At 37.2% G+C, this 13,966-nt stretch overlaps 1 protein-coding gene and 1 long non-coding RNA gene across 11 annotated transcripts in view; both read right to left on the bottom strand.

The window, feature by feature from the left end:
• FER (FER tyrosine kinase) overlaps positions 1-13,966 on the bottom strand; it is a 457,469-nt gene that overhangs the window by 419,118 nt on the left and 24,385 nt on the right. The gene's annotated exons all lie outside the window — the stretch shown is intronic.
• The window catches only part of LOC309622615, a 463,955-nt gene that overhangs the window by 448,590 nt on the left and 1,399 nt on the right, over positions 1-13,966 (bottom strand). The window contains exon 1 of the long non-coding RNA XR_014241031.1: positions 4,490-13,966. This exon is cut by the window's right edge and continues 1,399 nt beyond it. This is a non-coding gene — a long non-coding RNA (uncharacterized lncRNA). The remainder of the gene's footprint in view (positions 1-4,489) is intronic.

The raw sequence follows: 13,966 nt of genomic DNA, 5'->3' as shown, positions 1-13,966 counted from the left end.
GTCTCTGCCATTAGCCCCACCAAAGGGCCCAGGCAGGCTCCAGTGTTGGGTTGCCTCAGTCCAAACAACCAACAGGGAGAGAACCCAGCCTCACCCATCAGCAGACAAGCAGATTACAGTTTTACTGAGCTCTGCCCACCACAGCAAGAGTCAGCTCTACCCACCACCAGTCCCTCCCATCAGGAAACTTGCACAAGCCTCTTAGATAGCCTCATCCACCAGAGGGCAGACAGCAGAAGCAAGAAGAACTACAATCCTGCAGCCTGTGGAACAGAAACCACATTCACAGAAAGATAGACAAGATGAAAAGGCAGAGGACTATGTACCAGATGAAGGAACAAGATAAAACCCCAGAAAAACAACTCAATGAAGTGGAGATAGGCAACCTTCCAGAAAAAGAATTCAGAATAATGATAGTGAAGATGATGCAGGACCTCGGAAAAACAATGGAGGCAAAGATCAAGAAGATGCAAGAAATGTTTAACAAAGACCTAGAAGAATTAAAGAACAAACAAACAGAGATGAACAATACAATAACTGAAATGAAAACTACACTAGAAGGAATCAATAGCAGAATAACTGAGGCAGAAGAACAGATAAGTGACCTGGAAGACAGAATGGTGGAATTCACTGCTGCAGAACAGAATAAAGAAAATAGAGTGAAAAGAAATGAAGACAGCCTAAGAGACCTCTGGGGCAACATTAAACGCAACAACATTCTCATTGTAGGACTCCCAGAAGGAGAAGAGAGAGAGGAAGGACCAGAGAAAATATTTGAAGAGATTATGGTCAAAAACTTCCCTAACATGGGAAAGGAAATAGACACCCAAGTCCAGGAAGCACAGAGAGTCCCATACAGGATAACCCAAGGAGAAACACACCGAGACACATAGTAATCAAATTGGCAAAAATGAAAGACAAAGAAAAATTATTGAAAGCAGCAAGGGAAAAACGACAAATAACATACAAGGGAACTCCCATAAGGTTAACAGCTGATTTCTCAGCAGAAACTCTACAAGCCAGAAGGGAGTGGCATGATATACTTAAAGCGATGAAAGGGAAGAAGCTACAACCAAGATTACTCTACCCGGCAAGGATCTCATTCAGATTCGATGGAGAAATTAAAAGCTTTACAGACAAGCAAAAGCTAAGAGAATTCAGCACCACCAAACCAGCTCTACAACAAATACTAAAGGAACGTCTCTAAGTGGGAAACACAGGAGAAGAAAAGGACCTACAAAAACAAACCCAAAACAATTAAGAAAATGGTCATAGGAACATACATATCAATAATTACCTTAAACGTGAATGGATTAAATGCTCCAACCAAAAGACACAGGCTTGCTGAATGGATACAAAAACAAGACCCATATATATGCTGTCTACAAGAGACCCACTTCAGACCTAGGGACACATACAGACTGAAAGTGAGGGATGCAAAAAGATATTCCGTGCAAATGGAAATCAAAAGAAAGCTGGAGTAGCAATACTCATATCAGATAAGATAGACTTTAAAATAAAGAATGTTACAAGAGACAAGGAAGGACACTACATAATGATCAAGGGGTCAATCCAAGAAGAAGATATAACAATTATAAATCTGCAGGCACCCAACATAGGAGCACCTAAATACATAAGGCAACTGCTAACAGCAGTTAAAAGAGGAAATTGACAGTAACACAATAATAGTGGGGGACTTTAACACCTCACTTACACCAACGGACAGATCATCCAAAATGAAAATAAATACAGAAACAGAAGCTTTAAATGACACAATAGACCAGATAGATTTAATCGATACTTATAGGACATTCCATCCAAAAACAGCAGATTACACTTTCTTCTCAAGTGCGCATGGAACATTCTCCAGGATAGATCACATATTGAGGCACAAATCAAGCCTCAGTAAATTTAAGAAAATTGAAATCATATCAAGCATCTTTTCTGACCACAACGCTATGAGATTAGAAATGAATTACAAGGAAAAAAATGTAAAAATCACAAACACATGGAGGCTAAACAATATGTTACTAAATAACCAAGAGATCACTGAGGAAATCAAGGAGGAAATCAAAAAATACCTAGAGACAAATGACAATGAAAACACGACGATCCAAAACCTATGGGATGCAGCAAAAGCAGTTCGAAGAGGGAAGTTTACAGCTATACAAGCCTACCTCAAGAAACAAGAAAAATCTCAAATAAACAATCTAACCTTACACCTAAAGGAACTAGAGAAAGAAGAACAAACAAAACCCAAAGTTAGTAGAAGGAAAGAAAGCATAAAGATCAGAGCAGAAATAAATGAAATAGAACCAAACCAATAGCAAAGATCAATAAAACTAAAAGCTGGTTCTTTGAGAAGATAAACAAAATTGATACACCATTAGCCAGACTCATCAAGAAAAAGAGGGAGAAGACTCAAATCAATAATATTAGAAATGAAAAAGGAGAAGTTACAACAGACACTGCAGAAATACAAAGCACTCTAAGACACTACTACAATCAACTCTATGCCAATAAAATGGACAACCTGGAAGAAATGGGCAAATTCTTAGAAAGGTATAATCTTCCAAGAGTGAACCAGGAAGAAATAGAAAATATGAACAGACCAATCACAAGTAATGAAATTGAAACTGTGATTAAAAATCTTCCAACAAACAAAAGTCCAGGACCAGATGCCTTCACAGGTGAATTCTATCAAACATTTAGAGACGAGCTAACACCCATCCTTCTCAAACTCTTCCAAAACATTGCAGAGGAAGGAACACTCCCAAACTCATTCTATGAGGTCACCATTACCCTGATACCAAAACCAGACAGAGATACTACAAAAAAAGAAAATTACAGACCAATATCACTGATGAATATAGATGCAAAATTCCTCAACAAAATACTAGCAAACAGAATCCAACAACACATTAAAAGGATCATACACCATGATCAAGTGGGATTTATCACAGGGATGCAAGGATTCTTCAGTATATGCAAATCAATCAATGTGATACACCATATTAACAAACTAAAGAAGAAGAACCATATGATCATCTCAATAGATGCAGAAGAAGCTTTTGACAAAATTCAACACCCATTTATGATAAAAACTCTCCACAAAGTGGGCATAGAGGGAACCTACCTCAACATAATAAAGGCCATATATGACAAACCCACAGCAAACATCATTCTCAATGGTGAAAAACTGAAAGCATTTCCTCTAAGATCAGGAACGAGACAAGGATGTCCATGCTCACCAGTATTATTCAACATAGTTTTGGAAGTCCTAGCCATGGCAATCAGAGAAGAAAAAGAAATAAAAGGAATCCAAATCGGAAAAGAAGAAGTAAAACTGTCACTGTTGGCAGATGACATGATACTATACACAGAGAATCCTAAAGATGCCACCAGAAAACTACTAGAGCTAATCAATGAATTTGGTAAAGTTGCAGGATACAAAATTAATGCACAGAAATCTCTTGCATTCCTAAACACTAATGATGAAAAATCTGAAAGAGAAATGAAGGAAACACTCCCATTTACCATTGCAACAAAAAGAATAAACCTACCTAGGGAGACAAAAGGCCTGTATGCAGAAAACTATAAGACACTGATGAAAGAAATTAAAGATGATACAAATAGATGGAGAGATATACCATGTTCTTGGATTGGAAGAATCAATATTGTGAAAATGACTATACTACCCAAGGCAATCTACAGTTTCAATGCAATCTCTATCAAATTACCAATGGCATTTTTTACGTAACTAGAACAAAAAATCTTAAAATTTGTATGGAGACACAAAAGACCCCACATAGCCAAAGCAGTCTTGAGGGAAAAAAACGGAACTGGAGGGCTTTCCTGGTGGCGCAGTGGCTGAGAGTCTGCCTGCCAATGCAGGGGACACGGGTTCGAGCCCTGGTCTGGGAAGATCCCACATGCCACGGAGCAGCTGGGCCCGTGAGCCGCAATTGCTGAGCCTGAGCATCTGGAGCCTGTGCTCCGCAACAAGAGAGGCCGCGATAGTGAGAGGCCCGCGCACCACGATGAAGAGTGGCCCCCGCTTGCCACAACTAGAGAAAGCCCTCGCACAGAAATGAAGACCTAACACAGCCATAAATAAATAAATAAATAAATTTAAAAAAAAAAAAAAGGAACTGGAGGAATCAGACTCTCTGACTTCAGACTATACTACAAAGCTACAGTAATCAAGACAATATGGTACTGGCACAAAAACAGAAACATACATCAATGGAACAAGATAGAAAGCCCAGAGATAAACCCACACACCAAACCCACGCATCTATGTTCAACAAAACTATGACAAAGGAGGCAAGGATATACAATGGAGAAAGACAGCCTCTTCAATAAGTGGTGCTGGGAAAACTGGACAGCTACATGTAAAAGAATGAAATTAGAACACTCCCTAACACCATACACAAAAATAAACTCAAAATGGATTAGAGACCTAAATGTAAGACCGGACACTATAAACCTCTTAGAGGAAAACATAGGAAGAACACTCTTTGACATAAATCACAGCAAGATCTTTTTTGATCCACCTCCTAGAGAAATGGAAATAAAAACAAAAATAAACAAATGGGACCTAATGAAACTTAAAAGCTTTTGCACAGCAAAGGAAACCATAAACAAGATGAAAAGACAACCCTCAGAATGGGAGAAAATATTTGCAAACGAATCAACGGACAAAGGGTTAATCTCCAAAATATATAAACAGCTCATGCAGCTCAATATTAAAGAAACAAACAACCCAATCCAAAAATGGGCAGAAGACCTAAATAGACATTTCTCCAAAGAAGACATACAGATGGCCAAGAAGGACATGAAAAGCTGCTCAACATCACTAATTATTAGAGAAATGCAAATCAAAACTACAATGAGGTATCACCTCACACCAGTTAGAATGGGCATCATCAGAAAATCTACAAACAATAAATGCTGGAGAGGGTGTGGAGAAAAGGGAACCCTCTTGCACCGTTGGTGGGAATGTAAATTGATACAGCCACTATGGAGAACAGTATGGAGGTTCCTTAAAAAACTAAAAATAGAATTACCATATGATCCAGCAATCCCACTACTGGGCGTATACCCAGAGAAACCATAATTCAAAAAGACACATGCACCCCAATGTTCATTGTAGCACTATTTACAATAGCCAGGTCATGGAAGCAACCTAAGTGCCCATCAACAGACGAATGGATAAAGAAGTTGTGGCACATATATACAATGGAATATTACTCAGCCACAAAAAGGAACGAAATTGGGTCATTTGTTGAGACGTGGATGGATCTAGAGACTGTCATACAGAGTGAAGTCAAAAAGAGAAAAACAAATATCATATATTAACACATGTATGCAGAACCTAGAAAAATGGTACAGATGAACTGGTTTGCAGGGCAGAAGTTGAGACACAGATGTAGAGAACAAACGTATGGACACCAAGGTGGGGAAGTCGTGGGGGTGGTGAAGATGTTGGTGTGATGAATTGGGCTATTGGGATTGACATGTATACACTGATGTGTATAAAATTGATGACTAATAAGAACCTGCTGTATAAAAAAATTAATTAAATTAAAAAATTAAAAAAAGAAATTTAATAGAATTTGAATTTATAATCCTTGACTAATAAAACCCATCAAAATCAGTTTATGGTTCAAGTTACTTTATCAGAATATGTTTGTTCATTGATAAAGACTATAAAATCATTCGCCAAAGTACAAAAATAATTACTTAACAGTATTTCTTACCTTTTATATGTTTCAATAGTGACAGAAGTCAGAAACAGTGACTATGTGAACAATGTCTTAAGCTGCTTGCAGCAAGACAGAAACAAAGTCACAAAAAGCCACCAAGTGCGCAAGTAATAACCACAGTTACAAAACAAAAAACAGACCTCACATGAATACAAAATGAGGTGCTTTTTTCAGAAGCAGTTAAACAGGCTGGAATGAACAGTCACCAAAGTTTAACCACAAAGACAACATCATTCATTATCAGTTAATATATGGTGACCTTGACCACCTTACAGATATGGTATCTAAAACTCCTCCTACACTTTCCTTATTTCAAAGTGTTGCTTTAGCTTAATTTAAAATAAAAGTTAAATTCAACTGAAACAGCACTAGATTGGCCAGACAGCCTATGGGAACAGCATTAACAGATAATGATATTTCATTGAGAGAGAACACTGAATAAAAGCTGTGTGAGGTTATAAACAAATGAACAACATGTTTGCTTTTAAATTAACTGTTTTTTTTTTATTTTAAAAATGTATTTGAAGTACTGATATTTAAAATTATTTGGGCAGAGTAGGATTATTAACAGAATTTTTGTTTATTTGTTTTAAGCTATTATATAAATCAACAGGTATTTATTGAGTAACCATGGGAGAGATACTGTTAGGGATACAAAGATAAATAAAATCCTGGATTACTGCCTTCAAACTATTTACTGTGTATTAAGAATAAATAGACAAGTTCACAGGTAACAATGACACAATTCATTCAAAATTCATTCAGCGACAGTAGTGAGCACCTATTTGCCAGGCATATTTCTCAGTGCTGGGAATACCAAGATGCATAAAATTACAGCCCCTAGTCTCAAGAAGCTCACCACCTACTAGGGGTAACAAATGTGGAAACAAACAAATGCCATATAATTAAACAGGTTCACAAATACAAATTGGTTATGAGCTCAGTGGGGATACAGGAGAAGTATGTACCACATTTCTAGAGACAATCAGGGAAGCCTTCACAGAATATAAAAGCCTGAGGTACAAAGTGCTACAAAGACACAGAGAAAGGAAAGAGTACAGCTGAGCAGAGTTCTCAAAAAACCTTTATTAAGAAGAGAAGATCATTTCACAATTATATGTGTATCACGCTCTACACCTTAAACTTATACAATGTTACATGTCAACTATATCTCATTAAAGCTAGAAAAACTATTTTTAATCAAAAAAAAAAAAAAACATCTCTGGCAAGCCTTGAGGGATAGTCGTGAAAGGAGCTCATGTACATGCATGTCTCTCTGCAAAGGTGTGTGTAGAGGCGGCTTTGGAAACAGTCCTGGGTTGAAATCCTAACTCTACCATTTCATAACTGTGTAACTGCACATTTTAATTTACCTCCTAAAAGATCGGTTTTCTTATCTTTAAAATGGGGATAGTAATACCTAGTTTGCAGGGTTATTGTGAAGATTAGATGAGATAAAAGTATTTAGTGTGTCCGGCTTTGGAGAGACATTAAAAAGCAGTCATTGCTAATAAAGCATGAGAGAGAGAGAGCACCCACACAAGAGAGACCATAGAAGAGCAAGTGATGGAGGAGGGCTCCTTTCTAAATACAAGTTTGAACATAAGCAAGGATACACAGGTGGGAAAATGGGGAACATGTTTGCGAACCATGGCTAATTTGAAGGAAAACAGGGGAACAAAGTTAAAAGGGTTAAGTGCACAATGCATACTAACTTGTATGCCTTAAATTCTCAAACTATAACTGTTATCTAGATACCTCTTGACCTTTTAACTCTTCCTATATGATCAATTATTATAAAAGAGTTCAGTTTTCAAATTAAGGCCAAATTTTTTTCCTTCAAGGAGAGTAACAATGTAGGGAGAAGTAAAAATAATTTCAAAATCCATGTGTACTTTCAAATAGGCTCATTAAAGGCACACATATACTAACAGAATGGCAACCAACAAGGTTTCATCAGTTATAAGTTATATGAACTAGGCCAAAGCCAGTCCCTACTCTGCAGTGAGAAAGCCTGTCAGAGAGCCCATATCAGGCAAACTTTGTGCCACTCTTTAAAACATGGAGGAAAGTCAATTTCATTCCTGGCTTTTTTGTGTAATTCCATCTTTTCCCAAAAGGCAAGGCCTAACTCCCATTCCTGTCCCATCCTTCTCTACAGTCATGTTCCAACAAATCTGTTTTCTTCCTAAATTGTTCTTCTAGAATTCCATTCAGTTTGTAAATGAACTTCCCTAAATCTCTACCCTTTCATTCCCATCAGAAACCTGGTTCCCCCAAAACACAGGCTCTCACGTGGAGACTACACCTTCCCTACATTCCACCACCCACATCCATGGGGCTGTGGGGTGGGCGGGCGGCAGGGGGGGATGAGAGGTGGGTAACAGTATCCTGATTCCCTAGTGCCATTTCCAAATCACTGCTCTTCCAATCTTATTCAAAAACATCTTCTCCTTTGAAATTTACACCATTCAGCTCTACCAAATTCTATTCCACCTTGCTGTTATTATTTCCAAATCTGGTTCTCAATCTCCACTTGCTCCCAATCTTATTCTCCAACCCAAGTCTTATCTTCATCCACAGAGATTTTAACCTCTGTAGTCTTTCTCTTCTCCAAAGATCCATTCAATCAAGTCCATTTCAACTACCCATTGTTATTGGCCATAACCTGAATCCAAAACTGTTTTATCTCTTCAATGGTAAATTTTACTATTCTAGTTTTAGACCATAACCTACTACCTTCCTACTCCTCTCTGGAGTCTAAACTGCTACTATACCTACTCTTTGACCTCAAAATGATCTCCAGTCACCCACTATTTCCTCTAAACTTTATCAGCTCCCCCTATATTCTCTCCCTTCTAGGGTAAGGATGTCACTTATCATCCAGAACTAGGGTACTTTTCAGAGTAAAATGAGGAGCTATTCTTCATTATGCCAGGACTACAGGTGTAAACCTGGTCTGCCCTAGACAAACTAGGACATAGAGCCCCCCTACTTCTTTCCCTACACACTGTGAATCAACTGACCTCCCTCAACTTTCTTTCTATTGTACTTGTCCTAAAAACCTGCAACTCTTAATCAATCCTTCTTTCTTCCCCCTAGCCACTTTTTTTTAAAGCTTCACTACCTCTTACTAGTATTTCAAGACTGTGTTCAGATCACCTCCACTAGGCAGCCTTCTCTTGCCTCTGCCCTTTGTTATCATAACATTCAGGAATGACAGTATCCTATTCATGACTGTATCCTCATGTTACTCATACGATGTCAGGCATATATGTGTATTCCCATAGATGTACTCCATGAGCCTCAAAGTTTGACTCTAATTATCTTTTATGTGTTTATTCTGAAGTGTATCATATGAAAAATGATTACTATGAAGTTTTACAATTTCATAGAGATTAAACAAGTCAAAGATAGCAATTACACAAATAAAAACTAGCAGGTATTTTCCTTAGCATGAGCTTTTTAAATTTATCTTCCTCAGACATTCGATTAACTATGGGTTTTGTCTGTTACTCTCTGCTCGTGATTCTGTCCTCTTACGTTTCAAATATAAAGTCACATCAGGGCTTCCCTGGTGGCGTAGTGGTTAAGAATCCACCTGCTAATGCCGGGGAAACAGGTTCATGTCCTGGTCCGGGAAGATCCCACATGCCACGGAGCAACTGAGCCTACACTCTAGAGCCTGTGAGCCACAACTACTGAGCCCGCGTGCCACAAATACTGAAGCCTGTGCACCTAGAGCCTGTGCTCCACAAGAGAAGCCACCGCAATGAGAAGCCCCGCAACAAAGAGTAGCCCCCGCTCGCTGCAACTAGAGAAAGCCCGCGTGCGGCAACGAAGACCCAACGCAGCCAAAAATAAATAAATAAATTTATAAAAAAAAAAAAAAGTCACATCAAACAAATTTTGGAAGTACATGAAGTATAAGTAGAAATGAAAGGACAAGTAAGAAAAGCAAATTTCAGAATATGTATATCAAATGATCCTCTTTTTTAAATTATACAAATATAAACACACATGTTTTTTAATACAGTTGGCCCTTCATATACACAGGTTCCACATCCATGAATTCAACCAACTGTGGATCAAAATATTCAAGAAAAAAAAATTCCTCAAAGTTCCAAAAAGCAAAACTTGAACTTGCCACAGGCCAGCAACTATTTCTATAACATTCATATTGTTTTAGGTATTATAAGTAATCTAGAGATGATTTAAAGTACAGGCATACCTCGTTTTATTGCACTCCACTTTCTTTCACTTCGCAGATAATGCATTTTTTACAGATTGATGGTCTGTAGCAACCCCACATCAATCAAGTCTATCGGTGCCATTTTTCCAACAGCAGCTGCTCACTTCATGTCTCTGTGTTACATTTTGGTAATTCTCTCAGTAATTCAAACTTTTCATTACTATTATATCTGTTATGGTGATCTGTGATCAGTGATCTTTGATGTTACTACTATGATTCACTGAAGGCTCAGAGGATGGTTAGCATTTTTCAGCAATAAAGCATTTTTTAATCAAGGTATGTACATTGTTTTTTAAAACATAATGCTATTTATTGCACACTTAGTAAACCACAGTACAGTGTAAACATAACTTTTACATGCACTGGGAAACCAAAAAATTAGTGTGACTTGCTTTACTGCAATATTCGCTTTATTGCAGTAGCCTGGAACCAAACCCACAATATCTCTGAGGTAGCCTGTACATGGGAGGATGTGTGTAGGCGACATGCAAATACCATGCCACCTATATAAGAGACTTGAGCATCCTCAGATTCTGGTATCAGCAGGGGGTCCTGCATCATTGATATCCCTTGCAGACACCAAGGGATGACTATATACGTTTTAAAAGTTCAAACTGATACACATCAAACCTTTAACATTAGCTACCTCTGAAGAATGAGAGTTAGAATACTGGGAAGAATGTCACTTTATTTTATGTATCTCTAGTTTGTATTTTTCTAAGAGGATATATTCATTTTATAATGTTCACAAAATTTAAAGAAAAAAGTCCCCAACAAGTTTTTTTTAAGACTGAGGACTGAGAAGATAAAAATCTAATTTCAGAGATGAATGCTTAACATTAAAAATTATTTCTCCTTCATGGGACTACCCTGGCAGCCCAGTGGTTAAGACCCCATGCTCGCAGTGCAGGGCGCAAAGGTTCGATCCCTGGTCGGGGAACTGAGATCTCTCATGCCACACGGCGTGGCCAAAAAAAAAAAAAAAAAAATTATTTCTCCCTCAAATATAGTTAATTTATTTTTACTCAGAAAATGGCAAAGGTATTTATATCATGAGACAGAAAAATCTCCCAATTGTATTCACATAACAGAATCTTGACCCCTCTCACAGAATGCTTCTGGTTTCCACTGAACAATTTTATCCCTGTTCCATATCCCAGGCTCCTGAATCAAAAGTCTCATCCTTCTCTATTCCCTCATTTTTTTCAGGTTTTACCTGAACCAATTCTAGCTCTAATTCAGCACCTCAACAATAAATTGATCTAACCACAGGTTGAACCATTACTGTAGTTGCCCAGGAAAGGAATCTTTGTCTTTTTGCTCTATGTCTTAGTAAACGCCTTTCATTCATTTATTTATTCATCCAATAAGTACTTTTAAAATGTCTACAATATGCCAGACACTAAGTGAAGTCCTGAGTACAGAGATAAAAAAGTACTGGTCACAGCCTCAGGAAGCTTATTAGAGGAAAGGAAGAGTTCTAATACCTAACAATAACTGCTCTAAGGAATCCCTGTACCAAGTATAGTAAAAACACAGAAGTATAATCTAATCCTGGCTGAAGGAAAAAGAAGGAAAAGTCTTCACAGACATCCCTAAAACATCCAGAGTAGTTCCTTCCTCACTGGTACTTTCTTCCTTTCCCCTCAACCAAAATATGACTCTCCCCACTTTGAAAATACTGCTTAAAACTTACCTCTTACTTCCTCCCCACAAAGCTCCACTTTTTCCTAAATGCCATGTAGTTCTTAAAGAAAACCAAACAAATCTGTGAAACTCAAAAGCCAGCAAGGAAGGAAGAAAGAGAACACTCACTGAAGGCCAGCCCTACACATGTACGTACCAGAGAGAGCAGGTACTTAGATCTTTTCTTATTGTGCCTAGCTCTGGTTGTCTCTACTAACTTGCTCATATATCATTTGCATTTCTATCTACTTCCCACTTGAAATTGTGCATTTTTCAAAGATGAAGACTTAGACTGCTACAGCTTTGTAACGTCCACAGTGACTACATATATATTCCTAGGTATAATCAACTGGTTGGGAGGTGGGAGTGGGCCACAGTAGGTGGGGGAATAACTCCTGCAGACTTCAGTTGTTTTAAATGAATTTCAATTGCCAACTGGCGCCAGTGGGTTGAATACAACATAAATTTCCCAGTTTTTTTTTTATCTTTAACTTAATGCAACCAAATGTAGAAACCTCAGCCAATGCATATTTAAAGTTGGATTGATGTTTTTTAAAAAAAGCTTGGAATAAACAATTTTATCTCCAGCAACCTCAGAGAATTGGAAGGAAAAAGCAAACTGCAAATACGTTTTGGATGAATAATGTTCTCAGAAACCAGGCAATTCTCAAGAAAGACATTAAGTATACACAAACTATATATTTTAAGAGAAAATACAGATAGATAATGAAAAACAAAAAGAGGTGGAGACTGTTCAAGATTAAAAGAGAATAAAGAGCTAAGAATCAAACACAGTGCATGAAACCTGATTGAATCCTAAATCCAAAAAACTCAAAAAAAATATTTTTAGGGACAACTGGGGATATCTGAATATGGACCATTATATTAAACATATTCTTAAATTAATGTTAATTTTCTTATATAAATATTGATATTATAATCATGCAGAAAATTATCCATATTCTTAGGAAATGCACGCTTAAAAATTTATATTATATATTTATATATTATAATATAAATATAATATATATTTTTAATATAGTTTCCAGCGGTTTTTAAAATAAATAAATATATAACGAGAGAGAAAATGTAGCAAAAATTAACAGTGAGTGAATACAGATGAAAGGTAATATGGGTGTTCATTGTCCCGCATTTTCCATTTTTTCTGTAGCACTGAACATTTTCAAAATGAAATACTGAAGGGGTGGGATGATGGCTTGAGAAGATGCCAGCTTGACGGAAGCCTAAGGGGTAAAAGCACCACTAGTCTCAGCAAACTTGAAAATCAACTGTGTGATCTTGGGCAGGTCATGGAAGCTCTCTAGGTCTCAGCTGAAAGAAGAGGAAGTGAATGATCTCTAAGGTAAACTTCCAGCTACAAAATCCCATTATTCAACTACTTCTCAGCTCTAAAACTCAAAAGATAACCATATGCGAAGAGGGAAAACTCACAGGACTGTAAAAAAAAATAAAGTATTTAAAACAGCTAGCCAAATGCTTGTCACAAACAATAAATATTAACTCCTCTCTTTTGAAAACACTGTAAAAATTTTTCAGCAAAAAAAAAAACAAAAGAAAGATATGACTACTAATTAACTTAGAAAAAATAAGTAACATAGAGTGGAAAGATCTACTTTAATATCTATTCAATTTCTATTGAATTAAAAACTATGTGTTTGCACCTAAAGTAAAGCGAAACAAAGTATTAACTAGTACATATTACAAATTTGTCAGATGCTTTTATTTCCAGCACTAATGTTATTTGTAGCATTATAATTAATTTCCCTTTTGGTAAAACAACTAATCCTTGAGATAATGGGAAAGATAATTATCTAAAAAGATTCTGTACCTGATGCTAGCACCCACCCAGTTGTTCAAAACCCAAAAATCATGGAGTCATCCTTGAGTAACACTCTTTCCACACCAAAAATATCCATAGATTTTGACTAAAAAAAAAAAAGTCATCTCAAATCCATCCATCTCGCTCTTGTTGCTAGCATCTTAATCAGGGCACCACTATCTCTCACCTTAGCTCCTAAAATTGCCAGCTTTCAGTTCCAGCCCACTTAGTCCATTCCTCACATAGTAGCTAAAATGATGGTATCGTTTAAGAACAAAACAAACTACATGCCAAACCCTTCAAAGCCCTGAATATTTCTATAACTTCTTCCTACCCATCTCGGTCTCTCCTACTGTCAGCCACAATGCGGTTTTTTAAATTCCTCAAATTCACCAAGCTCTTTCCTCCTTCAAAGTCTTT

Source organism: Balaenoptera borealis, assembly GCF_965194805.1.
Source record: "Balaenoptera borealis genome assembly, chromosome: 2".
NCBI classification, from domain to species: domain Eukaryota; kingdom Metazoa; phylum Chordata; class Mammalia; order Artiodactyla; family Balaenopteridae; genus Balaenoptera; species Balaenoptera borealis.
This window is presented reverse-complemented; position numbering and strand designations above follow the sequence as displayed.